The sequence below is a fragment of the Taudactylus pleione genome, unplaced genomic scaffold, assembly GCF_031769625.1.
Source record: "Taudactylus pleione unplaced genomic scaffold, aTauple2 ptg000036l, whole genome shotgun sequence".
Classification (NCBI taxonomy): Eukaryota; Metazoa; Chordata; class Amphibia; order Anura; family Myobatrachidae; genus Taudactylus; species Taudactylus pleione.
In genome coordinates this window covers 4,343,220-4,362,546 of record NW_028284438.1, presented here as the reverse complement: position 1 = coordinate 4,362,546, position 19,327 = coordinate 4,343,220, and the positions used below count along the sequence as shown (strand labels likewise).

Below are 19,327 nucleotides of genomic sequence, written 5' to 3'. Positions count from 1 at the left end.
TCTGAGAACTCCTTCAAGACCGTTGGAAAACCATTCCAGGAGACTACCTCATGAAGCTGATTGAGAGAATGCCAAAAGTGTGCAAAACTGTCATCCAAGCAAAAGGGGGCAACTTTGAGGAATCTAAAATATAAAACATATTTTGATTTGTTTAACACTTTTTGGTTTACAACATTATTCCATATGTGTTCTTTCATAGTTTTAATGTCTTCAGTATTAATATACTATGTTGAAAATAATTTAAATAAACAAAAACCATTGAAAGAGAAGGTGTGTCCAAACTTTTGACTGCCACTGTATGTTACATTCTACTGCACAGGATATGCTGTATTTTCTGCAATTCATCGCTGTTATTAATCTGGTACATTATCTTCCATGCACTAGCATTATTTACTATATATCTTTTTAAAGGGGCCCAGACCATGCACTCTCTAATTGTTAGCCAAGCAACTGTGGAGCACCCGTGCACGCAGGGAGGGTTTCCGAGTACCTAGAAACCCCCCCTGCCCGTTGCTCCATCGCCAACAGCCAGGCGAGCAGCTGAACACTATTACTTTTTTTTTTGTAAGGAGACACTGCCTGGGCTGGCTGTAGGGGGAGTTGCAGCGCGCAAGCTCCTTCCAGTCAGTTCGGGGCACTGTGATCAGCAATGTGAGAGAGAGCCTGCCGTCAGGACACTATCTACTAGTGCCAGCGCAGCGAGTCCCGGAGCCGCACGACGTAGGTGGGGGTGCAGGGGGGATAATATTTGCTAGGATGACTGCTGTATTTACATGCCGGCAGGGGAGGAGGATCTTATGACTGCTGCATGTATTTGCCGGGGGGGCTGCTGTTTGTATTTAACTACTAGTATTTTGGGTCTGCATTCGTATTTTTTAGGTGAGCGCTGCATTGTGTGTGTCTGTGTGTAGTCTTTGTCAGTGTGTAGTCTTTGTAAGTTTGTGTGTCTTTGTCAGTGTGTGTGCAATATATAGTCTTTGTCAGTGTGTAGTCTTTGTCAGTTTGTAGTATTTGTCAGTTTGTGTGTGTCAGTGTGTAGTCTTTGTCAGTATGTGTGTGTGTCTGTATCATTGTGTGTGCAATGCGGAACTGTTCATAAAAAAAAATATATATATATATATAATCCCCAGTATAGTGGAAAGGCACTCCGTTACTGGACATATATATATATATATATAAAATCTTTCGATCAGTTTGGAAACCCCCCTTTCAAAATTCTGCGTTTGCCACTGGTGGAGGCTGGCCACACCTCTGTATGAGCCCCTATCACTGCATTCCTCCGGTGGGCCCTTCATGCACCAGACGCTGCACATTGGTGATGAATTTCAGCTGCTGATGTGCCCTTTAGATGCAGAAATCTGAAAACACTACACTTCTCCGTAATTAACCATGTTTCCGCCAGATCCACCATCTTACTGATATGAGGCACAGTCTAATGGCCATGAGGAGAAGCGGTGGTCTACCTGCTCTGGCCTGGCGTGAAAGTAGAGTGAAATAGAGAACATTACACACTTGAGAGGTCCTTCTGTTACCTAACATATTGAAGCACCCTTGTATATAATGAGTTGTGCGCTCACCAGAGTTTAAAAGTCCTTTCCTTTTTACTATTAAAAAGGTTATGACTTTTCACCTCTGGTGAGGGAATCCCTTGTCGCATTTTACATTGAAAGTCATGCTGACTGTATTAGGTGTGACACCCCGGCATTTTTACTGTGCTAGGACTATGTGATGGACCCAGCAGTCGAACCTTTTTAATTTTAATAAATGTTCATGGTACCTACCAACCACCATAACGGATGGGCCCGTGCTTATGGCCAAGTGTTGAGCAATTGCCCCAGTCTATGCCGAACAGCCTCTGGTTCTCTATTACATAGTTATAGATGGTGTATAGGGGCATACACATGAGACGATATCTTTGAATGATATGAACGATAATGATATCGTTCAACAATATATTGTTCATATCGTCCGTGTGTATGCAATTAACGACCAACAATGCACGCTCCCACTGGACGATAACTATATCTTTGGTTGACCGCACAGGCAGGCCAATTTGGACGATACAGTATGTAAAGAATTGCCTGTTCAGAGATGTGGCAGGATGACTTCACTGAAAGATATCTTTCGAATATCTGTGTGCGCCCAATATCGTTTGTCCTGCACTACACAGGGAAATATTTCACCATTATCGTTTATACAATACATCGACCCGGCTGTATGCGGCTACCTATTCAAGACAGAGAACCCCATTTTTATTTAAGACCCTAATTTAGAGACGTCAAGCGTTAAATAAAGATGCCACCAGTACAAAGTTTCTAAACACAACATCATTCTCGGATGGATTACATTAACAATAAAAGAGCTGTGTGTTGCTCTGCACGGCATTATCCTCAGCACACAGCAGCGCGGCAGGTAAGGGATGATGACCTGTGATAACTGTACGACGCCTCCGAGTCCTGCATCCAGTGGTGACGTGGTACGCGCTCACGTGCAGGTGGAGGGGAAGCACAGGACGGGTGCGCTCCGGCCGAGCAGTGAGAGTCTTGGGGATGCGCGCCCCCGGCCGAGCAGTGAGAGTCTAGCAGATGCGCGCCCCCGGCCGAGCAGTGAGAGTCTAGCAGATGCGCGCCCCCATCCGAGCAGTGAGAGTCTATCGGCGTGTGCGCGCACCAGCTGTGGCTGCTGTCTGACGTGGCAGAGCTCGCTCCCCTGTGCCACCGGCTCCGCTGCTGCAAGTTCCCAACAACTAGGACCGTGGTACCGACAGGGACGTCACTGTCAGCCCAGGTAACCCACTGACCGGCTCCCACTGTGTGACTGGCAGGCTGCTGTAATAAGACTAGCGGGATGTTAGAAGAGGTGTCAGATGTGACCATGGGGAGACTGGGCAGGGTGAGGGAGTAGAGGTGGCACAGGTGCTGTTACTGTGTATGCAGGACACGTGTCATATGTCAGCAGAAATAATTTAAGATAAATAGAGGGACAGAAGGATGATAGTTTTTAGTGATCATACTTATTATGTAAATGATGTAATGATAGTTCTGTCACATGTATGTATGTTACAGTAAATGCCATTACTTTTCATTAAAAATGTAAAATTTTGAGTAGTTAAGTATCTGGCCTGTGTACAGTAGGTAAAAAAGTATGAACATATGGGCCAAAATATGAGATGAGTGGACCCTATGCATTCTAGTATTGGAAGTACTGTAAATGTTAAAAGTTTATGCATAGTTTTGTTTTGTTTCTTAATTTGGGAACACACACGTGCCATTAATGTAAGTAATGTACACAGCACTATTCATAAGTATAGTTGGGTACACACTATATGATATATCGTACAATATATTGTTCCAACGCGGATTGGAACGATATATTGCGCACAGTGTGTACGCCTGATTGCACATGCACAATTGTCGTTCATCTCATCATCCCGTCTGCTTTGCTGCCCAGCAAATGGAAGGATGTGGTAAACGACCAGATGCTGTTACATGCAGCATGTAACAGCGCATCACATAGCCATACACCGGATCGTGCAGTGTGTACAGTGCACAATGTATCGTTACATCACATCGCTCCCTCGGCTGGGTCACACATTGTATATAGTGTGTATCCAGCTTATAGGATACAGAGAAAAGGGAAGTGGGAATCCCTTGTGCATCATTAAACTTACGATGTGCTGTATGTACATATATAATTATTAGTGTTATTTCCAAAGTGAGAACTTAAGGTGGTGCCTGGTCATTTTGCCCAATTTTGATAGTATATGGGCAGTGTTTGCTTGCTGAATGTGCGCTTGATACAATCACGCAATTAGTACACAAATAAAATGCACATTAATATAGGATGCATACGTGGTTTCCAGCAGTGCTCCCAAATGGCAGTTGCATCATTTACTTTTTCTTCACAATATTGGAATCTATATTTATCAGTTAAAAGACCAAATTTGTGTTCTAGGCATTTAGGGGCTAATTCAGGATTACAAGATCATTTGCAGATGGCTCTTTTTGTTGGTCTGTAGCACTGCACATGCTCTGTAGCTGAGCGCACACATATCATAACATCTCAGTTGCAACTCCACTTGTGGCTGAAGTGGCTTAACTGGGTGGCAAAGGTGCACTCACACATAGGTTAGGTTTACAGAGGCCGTGTCAAGGGAATTTAGATACAGTTGCGTGTTACACTGAGTTGGGTGTACACAGAGATCCGTCCGATTTCAGACAGATCTCTTGCACTTGGTAGAGTGCTGATGCAGTTATTCGCTGATAATAATGACTGCTATTTGCACAAGCATATGGATGGGTGCAGTATGACTGAATAGATGTGAACAAGTTGACAAACAGGCAAATATCCACAATTGCAGTTGACTTGCATGTAACTCTGAATCAGCCCCTTACTGTTAATATTTAAGACTTATAAGTAGCATCCATATTTTATTGTATGTTCTATTAGAAAAGTAACCCAGTTGTTTCTCAGTGTGAATGTAAAGCTGTGTACACATAAACGACCTGTATACCCAGCGATGCGACGGGCGGCCATATCAGGCGGTCCGTATACACTGGGCGATCCGATGCCCGACTGCCCAATATGCCGGCCCCAGCTGCATGATATGACTGCATGTACAAAAGATCAGGCGATGCGGCTGACGGCCCCACAGGAGCACGCAACGCACGATATACAGTAGTGCAGTGTTCTCAAACTTGGACCTCAGGATCCCACACAGGTCATGTTTTCCAGATCACCCAGCAGGTTCACAGGTTTATTCATTACTCACTGACACATTTGAAAAGATCCACAGGTAGAGCTAATTATTTCACTTGTAATTCTTTGAGGAGACCTGGAAAACATGCACTGTTTGGGGTCCTGAGGACCGACTTTGAGAACCTGTGATATAGTGCATACACACTGAATCGGCCAAGTCGTTTTCAAAATCGTCTAGTGTGTAGGGGCCTTAAATGCTCTGTCTAAGCAGCAATCACATATTACATCATCGGTCAGAACGAATATCTCGTATTGATGACAACCAATAAGGATGAATGATCAAAATACAATTTGAAATAATGGAACTGCGTCTGTTTATATGTATTAAAGGTGTTAAATGCTTTTGGCCAACAATAACTTCATTGTTCTTTGCCATGTTACAGGTAAGGGATTCCTTCCTCTATACTTCCTTATTAAGCAGCACAGATGGTGTAATGGTTAGCATTACTGCCTCACAGCGCTGAGGTCATGGGTTCGATTCCCACCACGGCCATAACTGTGTGGAGTTTGTATATTCTCCCTGTGCTTTTGTGGGTTTCCTCCGGGTACTCCGGTTTCCTCCCACACTCCAAAAATATACTGGTAGGTTAATTGGCTCCCAACAAAATTGACCATAGTGTGTGAGCATGTGGTAGGGAATATAGATTGTAAGCTCCACTGAGGCAGGGACGGATGTGAATGGCCAAATATTCTCTGTAAAAGTGCTGCGGAATATGTGTGTGCGCTATATAAATAACTGATAATGAATAAATAAACTAAAATAATAAGCCACCAGGAGCTGAATTGAGCTGTGTATTTGCAGAGCAGACGGAATGCATCCTTCCAGTCCTCTTTAGCAGTGCTGAAAATTGCTTCCCTGTGTCCTAGTGATATTCTTCCTAGATTTGTGTTCTGGGCATACAGTGCTGATGGCTCCTTATTAATTTATTATTATTATTTACTGCATGGGGATGAGGATAGGCCATATTTAAGGAAGGTTGTTTAAAAGTTGACAGTCATTGAAGAAGACAGGCAAATCCTGGAAGAGAACATATAGGGGACGGTAGGAGGTAATAAAGAGGAGAAATGCAGGTTTGTTGCAGTGCAGGGGAAATTGATGAAGTATACAGTATTGTCACTGTCCTGGAGCCAGGCTCCTTCTTACTGGGTCTGGCAGCGCTGGTTCCTCAGGATAGCTATGGCTCGGTTGCCGGCCGTCACTTGATTTGGTGAAATCCTCCTCGCTACCAGCGGACCCTCTCTCCTGCTGCTGCGTGGACCGCCGTCATCTCCCCATCTGTTCAGCTGCTGTTGCAGATGGCTCTTTCTCCAGGTGGGTTTAAAGTGATAGGTGCACCAAACGTTACGTCACATTGGCGCCAAATTTGAATCCCTATTTAATGAAGTCTCTGAGCACTAGTGCCAGAGTATTAGGCTCACCACCAGATCTACAGAGTCTGTTCTGCATGAACTCCCAGTGTACTTGAGTTCTGATCCAGTATATCTGACCATTCTCCTTGTCTGCTCCCTTGGTATTGCTTGTAGGGACTTCCTGGCTCTGACTTTGGCATCCTTCTGACCTGACTCTGCCTGTCCCCTGGTACTGTACTGCCTGTCTGGTTCTGACCTATTTCTGACGACTACTCTTCAGTACTCCTCACGGTGCCCAGTATGCTGCCTGCCATTAGTTCCTCCAGCGTCCACCAGCTGCAGATTAGGAAACCAGTCAGAGGACCGCAACCTGCATAACGGATGCAGCGAATTGCAAACCCCCTTGCGGAGGTCCCTGGGGTAAACCACCGATACATTATATTCAGTGCTTCTATTCTAGGTATTCGCAAATCCTACAAGTACGGCCAACATCCATATTATCCCAGCAAGAGTTGTGACAAGTATGTAGCGATCTTTGGAAGAGTGTGGTGCAGTGCACATGGCTATTTTAATTTAGTATGTTTCCGTTTAGTTTGTAAGCTTGTCACTTTTTTATTGTGGTAGTTTCCTGTCATTCACTGGTTGCTATGTGTCAATGAGTTAATTATCCTATTGGAATTGTATCCTCTGAACAGTGCTCTGATTAGCTGGAGCTGATTGTTTGCTTTCAGATCACAAAATAAAATCCTCCTCTTTTTATTAATAGAGTTACGGTGGATATTGCATTGATGGATTTTGGGTAATCACCTCCAGTCTAACTAAACTGTCAAACATAGAAATAATAAAGCATATTTAATATTATAAACACATTAACAAAATAGGGCCTCTGTTTGTAAGGGTCAGCTGCCCTGGAGTCGTTTGAATACAGTTATGAGTGTATTATATACACAAATGTTGAAGAAGATACTAAATGCATGTAACTTTGTGCTATAGAAATACAAATTTATGAAAAAACTTAGGGCCTGATTCAGACCCACTCGCGAGCGGCTGTCCGCTCGCAAGTGGGTCGATGTTCTGGACTGAGCATGCGCACGACGGAGGGAGCTCCGTCGTGCGCATGCGCCAGACGCGACGAGCGAAGGAAAGTCCTTCGCTCGTTGTGTCTGATCAAAGGGGGCGTGCTGTCGATGTTGATTGACAGCACGCCCCCTTTGGTAGGCGTGCCGGGGGCGTGCCTCCCTGACGGGGGCGTTCCCATGGGAACGCCTCCCGTCAGAAGCCGGCCCACTGACATCACTAGTGATGTCAGTGGGAGTGATTTTGGCTCTGATAGAGCCAAAATCACTCCGGAGTTTGCGGTTGAAAACCTCAACCGCAGGCTCCGGCTCGCAGTTCTGATGGTCGCGATGGTCACGACCATCGCGGCCATCAAACTGCACGCTCGTATAGCCTGTGGGTGGTGACCCACAGCTATACGAGCGTCCAGGAGGACGCTCCATTTTCATGGAGGCCGGCCCTCATTCAGAGCGTGCGCTCTGCTCAGAGCGTACGGCTCTGATTGAGGGCCTTTATTTTTTATTTAAATATATTTTTTGTTTATAATTTAAAACTTTGAAACACAATAATATGGAAAGGTCGTGTATATATATATATATGTGTATATATATATATATATATATATATATATATATATATATTTTAGATTTATTTTTTTTTAAGTCGTAGTCCTTTTTGTTTTGGTTGTGGTTCTTTTACTGTTTATGGGTAGCATTTCCTAGAATATTCCTAGATAGCTTCATGGCAGTCTTTTTTTTTTTTTTTTATAAATGTGCAGGAAGTAAAGCACACAATAAATACTCCCCTGGGGGTTTGGAAACAGCTGAAACATGTTCTGTTATGTTATATCTATTGTAGAATTATGTGGAATATTACATATACAGCCTATCTTTGTAACTTTCACAATGCTTTCACATTTAAGAAGAATTTTTTTCAAGCTAGGTTGCTTTTAATCACACCTCTAGTACAGCTGCTAGGAATTAACTTTCCGTACCCTCCAAACAATGCTAAAATTCTATTCTATGAAATGAACCATGCCCATTTATAAGTGATCAAGTTGACTTTTTTATGGAGTCCATTGCGCCTCGTACTTTGTTATTTCTATAGCGGTTTTGGTCATAGGGTTAATTGAATTGCATATGCCTCCTTATAAATGGCGAATACCAGGATCCCTTTCTTCAAGTCTTCTGAAAGTTTTAGACTTCTTCTAGTCGATCTGCATGTTGTCTTTGAAAGCTCCCAATTTCACCAATACTAGGACTGAAGCACATAAGCTGGGTACACACTAGACCAGCGTTTTTCAACCACTGTGCTGAGGCCACCGCAGTCACCTGTACTGTAGTGTGTTTTATTCCTGAGGAGGATTCATCTGATCATCAGCGTGTTTCCCTCTTTGAATTCAATACAAGGGATGTATTATTTTCTATTAACTTATGTTATTTGTAGTTTTATGTCATGTATTGTATAGCACTTATAATAACGAGTCACATCATCTGTGTTTTATAAATCGTCCAGTGTGAATACATTATTGCACGCTCCTGTGTGTCGTTCATCGCATCTTCAATTCTGCCTGCAGTGCAAGCCAATCTGAAGATCTGACAACTGACATCATGGTTCTGGATGTGGCGGAGGAATGACATATCGGTCGGTCATACACCAGATCGTGCAGTGTGTACGGACTGCCCGATATATATCGTCTAGTCCAGAGGTACCCGAGCACGGTCCTCAAGGCACCCCAACAGTGCAGGTTTTAGAAATATCCATGGTTAAGCACTGGTGGTTAAATAAAATTGACCGAGGTACTAATTAAGTCACCTGTTTACAAGCATGGATAGCCTTAAACCTGGACTGTTAGGCCTATTTCACACCTGCCGGTTTTGCCCGGCCGGCAAAAAACCAGGCAGAAGCTGGCCGTTTTTTTCAGGCACTCAGTGCATTTCACACGCTGCGGCTTTGAGACGTTTTTACTGTTTTTTTTTTTTTTACTACTTATTCTGGGCATGCGCAGCAGCAGCAGGAGCTGTACAAGCCGGCCGGTGTGTGTGAAAGGAAACATTGTTTCCTATACACCACTGACCTACAGGGATGGCACGGGCACGGCACAGCAGCAGTCCTTCTCAGTGGATATTCCTGGCTGTAACACGGCGATCATGCCATGCCCGTGCCGTGCCCGTACCGTGTGAAAGGACCCATCCGCTTCCATCCATCACTAAATGTCACACCCGACAAAAACACGCCCGGATTTTTGCCGGCCAGTGAAAACCGGCAGGTGTGAAATAGCCCTTAGGGTGCCTTGAGAATCGAGTTTGGGAACCTCTGGTCTAGTCGCATCTGCCGTCGCTGTGTACACACATCGTCTAGTGTGTACCCAGCATTACACACATGTAGAGAATAAAGCTGCCAGGGAGCTTAATTTGAGTGTTCAGTGAAGCACCATGTTGGACTACAGCTGCTGACATCTCCTCTGCCCTCAATGCAGTCAGACGAGGTGGAACCAGTGGCGTATCTATAATGGTTGCAGTGTGTGCGGGGCACACGGGCCCCCAGGTCCAGGGGGGCCCTGAACCGCACACCCTGCACCCATATTATTTTAAACTTACCTGTCCGTGGTTCTGGTGTTCTGCGCATGCGCAGTAGACTCCGGGCACACTCTAGTGCCCGGAGTCTTCTAATGCTCTGGTGGCTGGCCAGCCGCATCAGTTGGCTGCCGGCCACCGGGGGGAGAGGAGGGGGCCCCGCACGGGGTGTGCACATGGGCCCCCTCCTCTCTTAAGATGCCCCTGGGTGGAACAGTAGTACAGATAAATAGTACAGTAGTACAGATAAATAAAGATAAATAGTGTGAGTACAGGAGGACACCCAGCTAAAGAGGGAGCACATTTGACCAAAAATATACCACCATAACTGAATTGGTAGCCACCATATCAACATTGCCAAATTAAATCAATAATGTGACCTAACCCATTACACTGCATTTGAACTTCATCATCATAATGAGCTTTACTGTTCTCATATAGCTTTGGATTATTTTAGACAAGGATTTGCAGTGATTGCGTAATAAAAGTGATTTTATTCTTAGTGCAAATTCTCTTGGGCACATTATCCTTTAAATGTCAAAGACCTGGAATGAAAAGTGGCATAACTTGTTTTTACTTCCAGTAGGCATAACATAAACATTGGTCTACAGAATTTATCTATCTATCTATCCATCTATCTATCTATCTATCTATCTATCTATCTATCTATCTATCTGTCTGTCTTTAGACAACTTGACTTAAGCTGGCCAATCATGCTACAATTATCGGGGCGATCCGCCTGATATCCACAGATCGCCCCGATAATTGTAGCGTGGGGGGGGGCGACCAAGGGTTAAATATTGCTCGGTCGGGCATGCCGGATTGTCCAGCATGCCCGTCCGATGTGATATTTACCGGTAAACTGTCGGCCGCATCGGGCAGTGTATGCCCAGCTGCGGCTGACAGACAGATATTTCCTGTGTTCCTTCCCATGGAAGGAACAGGGAAATGTCTCCTCCCTCGGGGGCGGAGCGCAAATGTTGGCTATGCTGCGGACATCTGCGGCTGGCAGGCTGCCAGATAAAATGTCTGTCGGTCTGCAGACATTTTATCTTGCCGTGTATGCCCAGCATTACAACCAAATTCTTACCAAAGGTCAATTGAATAGCTATGGGAATTCCTTCCCAGCTCTATTCAAATGGCACTGAATTGAATTGCCCCCTAGGTTTCATTTTATAATTATTGATGTAGTCCTACTTCACTTTTAATGTCTTTCATCTTATCTGCAAATTATGTGCATAATTGAAACATGTAAAATTAATTGAGAATTGGGGACTTGTAGTAAATGCTAATAATAGAACATATAAGTTTGTTAGCCTTTAGTATTTAATAGGTTTGCAGAGTCTGGTGTCGTAGAGGGTACCTTCGATTAATAAAATTCTTATTTAATGGAGCATAAAGATTAAAAAATAAGCACGTTCCCTAAAGATTTAGACCCGTATTCAATTTGTTTCGCACCCCCGATAAAGTTTTGCCTACTGGACTTTCCGCCGACATGGCGTGTTTTGGACGCGGAAACTTATTGGGCGCTTCCCTGCTATTCGCCATATTCAATTCCAAAACACGCGAAAACAGCAACCCGCGAAGTCGGACAGGCGGAAAGTGCTGTCAGAAATAAGGAGACCTGCCAGAACACCCCAAAAAGATGCACTAACATTGGGGATCAATGTAGAGGTCCCCGAATAGCCCTAATAAAGCTGTTTTGGGTACTTAAGTTGTGTCAATTGTCTGTAATTAGCGTCTTTGCACAAGTGGTGAAGAGTGGCATTAAGCAGTACTTTTTTGTAGAAATAAATAGTCCTGTCAAATTTGGGGTACTTGAAAATGGGTGCTAGCATATTTTAAAGTCTCAAAAGTGATGTTTAAAAAAACTTGAAAAACCCCCCAGCAGCAACCATCTGCAATAAAAAAAAACCTGACCCATCCTTGCAGAGGGATCGGTATTAATGACCGCTGGACCTATGTCCGGCGGTTCAAATCCCGACACCGGAAGACTGTCGGCAGTGAATATCCCGACTGGGGATTAAGGTAAGTAACACTAACCCTATCCCCCCCTAAACCTCCCTTAGGGGTGCCTAACCCTAACCTTCCACCCTAGTGCCTAACCCTAAACCACCCTGTAAGTGCCTAAACCTAACCCTCCCTGGTGGGGTGCCTAACCCTAACCTCCCCCGGGGGTGCCTAAACCTACCCCCCTTCCCCTAGCCTGACCCTAACCCTCCCAGGGGGGGGGTTCCTAACCCTAAGTCCTCCCTGGGAGCCCTTAACCTAAAAGGCGGCTGTCCACTCCCCGCCGCCCGGCTTACCTTCGTGCGGTATTCCTGGGAGACGGGCTCCCGGCGTAGGGATAATAATAGGCATCGGGATTTTGACGCCTATCATTAGTCCCTTGTCGGCTTTACACAGTTGGGAAGCCAGCGGTCGGCATTCGACCATCGGCTTCCTGATTGCAACCCCTTGCAGACCCCCCAAAAGTTTATTTTGCTAGCTTTTATGCTTGCACCCCAACTTTGCACTTATTTGACCTCAAAATGAAAGTACTTTTTTGGGGTGTTCTTACGTTTTTGCTTGGGATTTTTTGACACAGCTATCCTTTGGGGGACTGTCCCAAGGGTTCAGAGTGGTTTCCCCACCTTTGCACCGCAAAATAACGATTTTGTACTTTTTTTCACCACTTATTCAGAGGCGAAACTTTTTCGCCTATTACATTGCATTGACTTTCCGCGGTTGCGAAAAGTGTTTGCAATTGAATACGGAGATGAGTTTCCGCCAGGTGAAATGGCGTCATCCGCGATCCTTTTCCGTGGATTACGACTTTTCGTGGCTAATTGAATACGGGCCATAGTTCCTTACTTTTTCACACTGCATTCCTTTCAACATCTGTGAGGTGAGGAGCGGACTTTGTGCGCTCAAAAAGGGGGATTGGCTTCCAAATGTGGGGAATGGCCACACATCACGCCCCCATTTTTTCTCACGGGGCACGCGAGGTGCTTCCTGAGCTGCTCCAGTACCTCTCACTAATGTTTAGATGCTGCAGCATCCATTTACCACTGTTTTCCTATGCAGAGCAGCAGGTGAGAGACCTGCCAACCTTTTCCCCCTGCAGGACACTGATCCCACAGGTGGGACAGCAGGACAGTGCCTGAAAAGTAGGACTGTCTCATCAAAATCAGGACATTTGGGAGGTTTGTCACGACATATATGCGTCTTTTCAGATTCATTGATTTTTTTTTGTCTCAACTTAGACTTGAGACTTTCTGCGACTAAGGGGACTGAGCCCGAGGCTGGAACGGGTGTAGAATCGCAGGAAGTGGGCATGAATGCGACTGCAGTGGGCATGCAGTCACAACGAAAGGACCGTAAGGACATGATATGGTCATGTAATCACAAATTGAGACAAACATCGCAACTGAAATGTCTCAATGCAGCCTCCTGAGGTTGTCTGACTTCTGTCGGCTCAGACTCTGATGTAAGTGTAAAGTTGATAATGATGACTGCGTTTGATTGGTCGCAACTGTGAAAAACACCCCCATTTATTAAAATTTTGTAAACTAGCAGGAGCCGTGTTTAATAAGTCATTTACACCTCAAAGAAACACTAGTTTTTTAGACATGAAGACTGATTCATGAACAATTTGGAAAGGGGAAGCATACACACGCATACACACTTAGAAAAATATAAGAATAGTCCACAACCACTAATTTAGTGCAGTCTTTTCCTCCTTCAATCCGATAGTAATAATAGAACCACTAGTGTCCCCTCAATTTGAGGGGCCGCAGCATGAAAACCCCGAATGCCAAGGAATCTATCAATCTATCAAGGAAAAGTGTACAAGGGGTGCTCCATAGTGCGTAAAACAACTTTTTAAAGTTCCCAAATCAAAAAACAATCAGCCACCAGGTATTGCTTGTACCAATGCTAAAATCAATCAAGTATAACATTGGTAAGGTCAGATGCTCTGTCTCTAGTGTCACAGTGTGTGCCGCTGGGAGACGCTGCTGTTTACAGGCTGTTTGCGGGAACTGCTTCTCCCGTCTTCGCACTGTCAGAGCACTTGAGGGATGCCCAGCTCCCCAGCGATACTGGCAGCAGTAAGATGAAAACCTTCTGCTTCTCTAGCCAGTCCAAGTCTCCTTCTAAAAAACAGTACTCTGCAAGAGGAAGATTTGCAATTGCCAACCCTTGAATATCATTTAATGATAACATACCTCGAAAGACAATTTGGTTTTTGCATGTGGGTGCAGTTACAAGGAACTACCAAGCCCCCAGCGCTTCTGCAAATTCCATCTAATATCGACTTCAAAACAACCAGCAGCAAGTATAAGAAGTTTAGTGCTAACTTCAAAAGAAGAGAAATAATTAAAGATGAAAAATATATACTGCGCTATGTACCAGTCTATATATATATATATATATATACACGTGGAAAGGACTGGCACTCCAAATAACGTATAAATAACTGCTGCCGGTGCCCTCACGACAAGGTAATTGTAGAGGAGGAAGGTGCGGCACTCTGGCATATGAAGAAATGGCAACACGCAGTGGTTGTTTTTCAACGTTTCAGTTCACTTGGAACTTTTTTCAAGATAACAGTTTAATGATACAAACATACCTTAAAAAGAAGAAGCCACACCTCGTGAGACGCCTCTCAGCCGGAACTGGGACTGCACACCCGCCCGGCGGCGCCAATAGATGACGTCATCGCGCTCCTACGTGGGATAGCGACGACCCCATCAGTGACCCCATCACCATGGTTACCCATCACAACAATTACATAAATATTTTAAAAAAACATATAGAACGAAATACATCACAATTACTTCATGTTCAGCACTGTTGTTAGAAGGACATCTTGTTACAACCCTTTATTGCTACTAAACCTTTTGGTCAAAACGGACATTTCTAAAATAAATAAAATTCCCACTAACAGATCCTTTTTACAGAAAAAAGTGGGGTGCATTAAATGTACATGTACATACATTCCTCATACCTGGAGACTCCTTTGCACACCCACATAGTGGCAAAAGAATTTCTATTAGATTTTCGTTGAGTTGCAATGCCAACTTTGTGGTATACCAAATTATCTGTCCTTGCGGTCTTACCTACATTGGTAAGACCGAAAGAAAATTTAAGGAGCGCATGGCGGCGCATCGGTCCGCCATCCGCCAAGCTCTTGAGGTGGGTTCTAGTGAACAGCCGGTGGCACGGCATTTTGCCATGTGTAATCATCCGGTAGCCAGTATTTGCTACCGTATGATTGATCACATCCCTCCTCTTCTACGTGGTGGTGATCAGGCCACCAAATTACTGCAGTGCGAGGCTCGTTGGATCACTCGTTTGGATGTAGTACACCCCCGGGGGCTAAATGAAAACATTTCCTATACATGCTTCTTGTGAGGTGGTCATCTTTACAGGAGGGTAGTAGTCCCCCCCTTTTAGGAATATCGATGTGGGACCCCTACGGTAGGATATATATATATTAGACATTTGTGTGGCTGCTATAGCCCTGAATATGTATTTATTATAGTGATATAATCTAGGTATACATCGGTTGCAGTTTTTTGCAACGATGATATTTAGTGTTGGTCTTAGTAGCAATAAAGGGTTGTAACAAGATGTCCTTCTAACAACAGTGCTGAACATGAAGTAATTGTGATGTATTTCGTTCTATATGTTTTTTTAAAATATTTATGTAATTGTTGTGATGGGTAACCATGGTGATGGGGTCACTGATGGGGTCGTCGCTATCCCACGTAGGAGCGCGATGACGTCATCTATTGGCGCCACCGGGCGGGTGTGCAGTCCCAGTTCCGGCTGAGAGGCGTCTCACGAGGTGTGGCTTCTTCTTTTTAAGGTATGTTTGTATCATTAAACTGTTATCTTGAAAAAAGTTCCAAGTGAACTGAAACGTTGAAAAACAACCACTGCGTGTTGCCATTTCTTCATATGCCAGAGTGCCGCACCTTCCTCCTCTATATATATATATATATATATATATATATATATATATACATATATACATATATATATATATATATATATATATATATAAAATCCCCATAGATGCGGCACTCCATGCTTGCAGAGTGTGGAGTGCCGCATCTATGGGGATTTCTATGTTTGATTGTGTGCAGGCAACTAGCTAAGTAACATACTTCAAGGAGTGCCAGACTATTTGTTTATATATATATATATATATATATATATATATATTACATTGATGGGGAGAGCTGGAACTGGAGAGGACAGTACCACCTATGGCAAAGAAAACACGCCGGATCTAAGTCAGTATTTATTTGTGCTGGGAAGCCAGCACAGGCAACCTTATATACTTCCATAAGATATTGACCATTTATTATTTTTGGTATATGAATTTTTATTCTGAACTTTGCACTTCTCACATTCCAATTGAATAATTAAGGGTGCATAGGAAAACTAGCATGATTATTAAACTGGGACCTTTTAACAACCGATCTTCTAATTAATAACAAATTGCTTTTTATTGTGCTTTATCCTTTTTTATGGCTATTTTGATTTCTGTTTGATATGTATCTATGTTAATATTATGCCCATTGATTGAGATAAAGTGTAACTATTTATTTATTGATACTTGCTGCAGTCATATGTTTCAATAATTTAGACACAAAACCAAGGGGACATTTCTGAACACATATCATGTTTATAATCAATGACGTGGTGCAATCTGAAGTAATTCAGATCACAATAATATATATATATATATATATATATATATATATATACACACACTCTGGTACCTAGCGCAGTATATATTTTTTATCTTTCCTGAGTGCAGTTACTGGCACATCACATGCCAAGCAAACAAACAAAAAACCATTCACCTTACTGTAGCTTTTCATATCAGAAAATGGTAAATGTTGTGCCTCTCGCACACAGGGCCTGATTCAGAGCCAGACACTATTTGCGCTCGCTCGTTCAGAAAAAGGGGCCGGCTATTTAAATTGAGCACTCGCTCTTTGCAGTCTGTTAACGCCTCTATGTCTGAGCGAGCGAACGAAACATGCGCTCGCTATTTTGAAAAGACGCCCCCTGGCCGCTTGCATCATACGTCATCTCCGCTATTTATTAGATTAATCGAGTACATCGAAAGGCGTCTGAACTGCTCGCAGTGCTTGTGGTTGGATTTTCCTACCGCAATCATGAGAACAGTTCAGGCTAAGAAACAACCATGTGACGTGGTCGATGACGCTGCTTTGTTAATTATGCACACCCTTATAATGCCCGTTTTGACCGTTTGGCACGCCTGCGTTCGGATCTCCACTACCCGTTTTCAAGCACCTTCCCCTGTTACCACCCACAAACACCTCATCCTGTCACTCAAATTAGCAGGCACTCGCAATTTTGCGAACACACGATTTCCGACCGCACTGACTGGTTGGCGCATGCGCATTACGACCCATACGCATGCGAAGATGTGCGAACATCGCTTGGAGCGAACGAGCGGCCGCTTACGAGCGGCTCTGAATCAGGCCCACAGTATCTTCATATGTAAAACTTTGAATTTCATTAAAAACTGAATTAGTATTGGCTGCTGAAATGGGGTAGAAGCAGCTTACTAATGGTGCATACACACGTAGTGATCAGCCAGCGATACGATATCGCTGGCTGATCATCCTGCACCCTTCCTGGTGTGCTGGATGATCGATATCGATCATCCAGCACACCACCAACTCACCGACAACTATAACGACCCGCGATCAATGATCGCGGGTCCCTATAATAACCTACTCGATATCGAGCAAGTTGACCTGCATGCACGGCCGATGGACGATATCGCTATCGTCCATACGTGGCGCTTATCGCTGTTCGATGGTGAGTGGGTAGGGACCCAAAAAATTACCGATTTGAACGATAACAATATCGTTATCATTCAAATTGCTCATTTATATTGCTACGTGTGTACGCACCATTACTGTGAAAATTGCCAGCTGTTGCTTCTCTATTGTATGTCTTTAATGGGATGGGAATGTGGAGCTTGTGCAGCTTGAACCAAGTGCTATACGCCTCCTGGGGAATAGGATGCTGCACAAACCTCCCTCCTACTAAGTTAGGAGTCAGTGGGGTTGGAGGCGAAAAGATTGAGGAGCTGTGCCCTGTCTGAGGGGATGGGGGCATAATTTAGTGTGTCCCGCAGGGATGCAGTTATGCATATTTATAAATTACCCTCACTGACAAAAAAATAAAAAACAGTATAAGCTCAGTTGACTTTGTTATTTGTATAAAATTGACCTACAAGTTTGCTTGATCTCAGTATATACAGTAGAGCATAATACTACCCACTGTGATCACCATGGGATCCCTCTGCAGAGGCGTCACTGGGTCTGGTGCACCCGGTGAGCACTCTGGATACCCCCTGCACACCGGAGGCGTGTCCGTTCAAAAAGGAGGAGTGGTCTAAATAAAGGGGGCGTGACCTCGCAGGGGATATTGATAACATCACTTCGTGGGCAGCCCAGCATTACCAGAGATGCTGTGTTGCTCCCGGAGACTGGGCAGTGGGCAATCTGCACTCTCGGCTCCTCTTCTATGACAGGAGCTGGGTGCTGCAAGAGAATGTCACACTGCAGCACCCAGCTCCTGTCATTGCAGAGGAGCCGGCATTTTGGTGTCATGCCTCCTGCTGCATTACGTATCCGAGCTGCGTTGTCCAACGCAGCATCGGATTCTCTGCGGGACATCGGCCAGCTAAGGTGACCCAAGGGGTCACGCAGCCGGCTGCCGCAGTTGAGATGAAGAAGCTAGAAAAATCTCTGTTAGCCGATGGACATCATGGCTTCTTCTCTCCCCTCCAACAGAGGGCATCGCCGCCCCCTCCCCACCCACAAATGGTAGCAGACTATCAATCACTGCCAGTCTGTGTGCGGGATCGCATACCCGTTCTGCACATGCGCAGAATGGGTCATACATCGGGAATCTGTAATCAGCAGTGCACTAGCGTGTACTGCTGTATCACACCCATGGGGATTGTTCAGATTTTCCTCTCACAATATTTTAAACAACACTGAATCAACCTACATTTTGAGGAACTAAAACAGTGTTGAAGAGCACACTATTGGACAATACTTTATAGTGAATGCTGTGTACTGCTCATAATAAATATATGTGAAATAATTGCAGTGTTTATGCTTATTCAGCTTGAATCGCAACTGCTAATACACACGCAGTCGGCCACTGTGATCGGGAATGCGATCGCAGAAACTACGCAGACCCATCACAGAGTGATTGACAGGAAGTACCTTTTGTGGGTGATACCGGGGGGTTGTTGGTGAAACGCAGGCATGCCAGTGTGTTCAAATGCCGTTGCATGGGCGTGCATAAATTATCCACTGCAATGCCGTATGCAGCTTGCGATGAGGTTAGCAATTTCTGAATGAGGTCAGAGTTTGTGCAAGTGTGCATGAGGCTGTGATGGTACTCAATTGTACCGATGGTTTCGCAGTCTTGCTAAACATTACGGATGTCTGTAAGGTAAGGTGGGCATCCTTATGTTGTGCTGCGACAGCATAGCGATCGCAATGGATTAGCTATTCCATTTGCAGTTGCGATCG

At 44.4% G+C, this 19,327-nt stretch overlaps 1 protein-coding gene across 1 annotated transcript in view; it reads left to right on the top strand.

The window, feature by feature from the left end:
• Positions 1-2,611: 2,611 nt before the first annotated feature.
• SEC24D (SEC24 homolog D, COPII component) overlaps positions 2,612-19,327 on the top strand; it is a 160,024-nt gene continuing 143,308 nt past the window's right edge. Inside the window, exon 1 of the mRNA XM_088452248.1 lies at positions 2,612-2,787. The gene's annotated coding sequence lies outside the window, so the exon portion shown is untranslated. The remainder of the gene's footprint in view (positions 2,788-19,327) is intronic.